This window comes from Orycteropus afer, unplaced genomic scaffold, assembly GCF_000298275.1.
Source record: "Orycteropus afer afer isolate SDZICR_OR568_19922 unplaced genomic scaffold, OryAfe1.0 scaffold00280, whole genome shotgun sequence".
In the NCBI taxonomy this organism is placed as follows: domain Eukaryota; kingdom Metazoa; phylum Chordata; class Mammalia; order Tubulidentata; family Orycteropodidae; genus Orycteropus; species Orycteropus afer.
In genome coordinates this window covers 1,515,442-1,518,967 of record NW_006921867.1, presented here as the reverse complement: position 1 = coordinate 1,518,967, position 3,526 = coordinate 1,515,442, and the positions used below count along the sequence as shown (strand labels likewise).

Here is a 3,526-nt window from a genome sequence, read left to right as displayed (position 1 = left end):
AAAACATTTGAGTGCTAACCAGAAGGTTGGCGGTTCAAACCCACCAGCAGCTCTGTAGGAGGAAGATGAGGAAATCTACCTCTGCAAAGATTTATAGCCTTTGAAACCCAATGGGGGTCACTGTGAGTCAGAATGGATTCAATGGCAGTGGGTTTGTTTTTTTGGTTTTTACTACACTGTCACAGGAGTGTGAACTTAGGTTTGAATGCAACAAGAAAAGTGGAGGTCACTGGAGTTAACAGGTATGGTAGCTGTGTGAGGAAGCTAGCTAAGTGTCATTAGTATAAGTGTTAAAGTCACTGAGGAAAGCTGCCATTCAATTTTGAAAACAAACAAACAAACTCACTGCCATGGAGTCATTCTGAATCATAGTGATCCCCATTGGGTTTCTGAGGCTGTAAATCTTTACGGAAACAAATTGCCTCATCTTTCTTCTGGGGAGCAGCCAGTGAGTTTGAACCACCAATATTTTGGCTGGCAGTCAAATGCCTTAATCACTACACCAGCAGAGCTCCTTGCCATTCAATTAAAGCTGTAATATTAAATATGGGAGTCCATGAGTACCACAAAAAATTAAGCACTAGACTACTAGGGAAAGGTTGGTCCTTCAAACACTCTCAAGACATCTTCGAAGACAGACCTGGCTGTCTGCTTCTGAAAGGTCACAGACTTGAAAACTCCATGGAGTAACTCTACTCTGCATACATGGGGTCACCATAAGTTGGTATCAATTCAAGGACAAGTAATGACAACATTAAATATCACAAGAAGTAATAAATATATTTAAACAACATTAGTACAATAAGCAAACAAGTTTCTTTAAGACACCCCCAGATTAACTCAAAATGGTTCCTCTTACACACCTAAATAAGTTTAAAATATTATAGAGACAAAACACTCAGAACAGAGAGTCCCAGGTTCCTACCTCACTCAGACTCCATGGAACTTGGCCCTCAAATTCGATTCTGTGGCCTAATTTTGAGCCCTTCCCCTCCCGCCGTTCTAGGCCCCGCCCCCCACAATGGACAAAATATCCAGGTCCCAATCTCTTTATAGAAGACTCTGCCACCAAGTCACAACATCTGTGGACCGAACCCAGGTGCCAAAGCCCAACGCTTGCCCACCCGCCGGGAGACGCCTTTCCGCCCTCACCCATCCTGAAAGTGCTGCTAGGTCCCAGCAACTCCGGCTGCCGCATGACGCACTCCACCAGCGCCCATCCTGTCACAGCCTGCATCTCACTCCATGGCGGCCGTGCCTTCACAAGTGCACCACAACTACCACCAGGCTTGCGAGGCCGCCATCAACCGGCAGGTAAACCTGGAGCTCTATGCCTCCTATGTGTACCTTTCCATGGCCTACCATTTCAGCCCCGAGGGCATGGCCCTGAAGAACTTCATAGCCTACTTTCTGCACCTTTCGGGTGAGGACCAGGAGCACGCAGAGATGCTGCTGAGGCTGCAGAACCAGCGCAGGGGCCACATCCAGCTGCACGACATCAGGAAGCCTGACCTGGATGACTGGGGCAGTGGGCTCAATGCCATCGAGTATGCCTTCCACCTGAGCCTTCTGGACCTGCACCAGATTGGCATTGAAAGAGATGACCCACAGCTCGGTGACTTCCTGGAGTGCCACTTTCTGTTCTAGCAAGTGAAGATCATCAAGGAGCTGGGAAACCACTTGAGCAACCTGCATAAACCGGGAGTCTCCAGCACCGGCCTGGCGAAGGACCTTTTCACAAGTTCACCCTGGGCAACAGCGACAATGAAAACTGAGCCTAGGCCACGCAAGCCTGGTCCCGGGTGACTTCCATGGTCCTTGGTGCTGCGCAAACATGCTACAATTACAACATGTTCACTTTCCTTTCATTGATCTTCCAAGTCTACATTTCTTCCAATAAAGTGATTGGTGCCAGAGTTAAATAAGTAAAGGTCCCCTGATCACTCCTGTGTGCAGAAAACTCCCAACTTTTAAGAATAAGGCAACCCCCATGCAGATGTCTAGGACCCTCACCCACTCATCCATGCCCCAACCTCAGACCACTCGGGTTCTCTAGGAATGGAGGGAGAGAAAAGGTATTTCAGATGAGGTTGGAAAAGCCAAAATTAATCTTCCCCTTATAAGCAAGATGGGTTAGGATGACATGGTGCCTGGGTGACCTTGCTTGTGTGCCCCGAGTTCATCTAAGTGGTTACTGGAGATAGGGTGAGGAAGGGGGAGGGTAAGAGAGTGGGGTTAGGCAGAGATTAAAATAGTGTCTTTAACAGTCCAAGATGTTTTAGTTTATTAAAATAAGCAAATGTTAAGGTTTGCTTATTCTGGGTAGCAAACTGCCCCCGCAAGCAAGCAAAGTGGAATATCTCTGACAAACTATCCGGATTTAGGTGGACTTCTCCATAGCCTCAAGGTGACTTGCCCTGCTCATGGGTGCCAGGCAAGCATGCTGCAGTCACATGTTCTCTTCTTTCTTTCTTTTTTTTTTTCCTTAATCCAAGTATACCATTTTTTCCAAGTGATTTGGTACCAGAGTTGAATAAAGGTCTTGTGTATGCAATAGTCCCAATGTTTAAGAACAGGGAAAATCCTCATGTAGATATCCAGGACACTCCCTACCTACCTGTGCCCCAGTCTCATGCAGCTAAGGATTCCCAGGGATGGAGAGAGGGAAAGGGTATTTCAGATGAGCATGGAAAACCCAAAATTAATCTTCCCCTTATGAACAAGGTGAGATAGAATGGAGTGGTGCTTGGGAGTGACAGTGCATGCATGTGTGTGTGTGTGTGTGTAGTAAAAGGATAAAAACATAGCGTGGATTTCATAGTGGTTGACTGGGGGGGATAGGGGCAATTGAAGGGAATGGGATTAAAATAAAGGAGATTTTTAATGTAGTCTGAGAATCCCTGGTAGTGCAACTGCTTAAGCACTTGGCTGCTAACCAGAAACAGCAATGGCTCCTGCTCCATGAGAGAAAAAGATATGGCAATCTGCTTCCATAAAGATCTCAGCCTTGGAAACCCTATGGACAATTCTACTCTGTCCCATAGGGTAGCTATGAGTAGGAATCCATTTGCTGACAATAGTTTTGGGGTTTTATTTTAAATAGATAGATACAGATATAGAGATAAATATCTCACTTATAATCATTCTGCCACCAGCGAAATTCTTCATTTTGAATCTTCAGATTAGATCCTACATTTTTCCTTAAGAAGAACCCCTTTGTTGGTCACAGCCAGCTACCCAGAGGGACCAAGTAGTTGAACCTGTGGGCTTGGGACGATAGTCGCAGGGGACATCAAGCTCAATTGGCATAAAATACTATACAAAACATTGTTCCACCTCCTACTTTGGTGAGTAATGACTGGGATCTTAAAAGCTAGCAAGCTGCCACCTAGATGCAACGATGGGTCTCTCCTCATCCAGAGCAAAGAAGAATGAAGAAAACCAAAATTAATGGAAACAATTAGTCCTAGAGACTGGTATACCATCCGATCTGCAGCCTATACAACTATAAGACCAGAAGAACTAG

General features: G+C 45.7%; 1 pseudogene; it reads left to right on the top strand.

Annotated features, from left to right (window-relative positions):
- Nucleotides 1-1,245: 1,245 nt before the first annotated feature.
- Nucleotides 1,246-1,775, top strand: LOC103205300 (annotated as a pseudogene).
- Nucleotides 1,776-3,526: the final 1,751 nt, after the last annotated feature.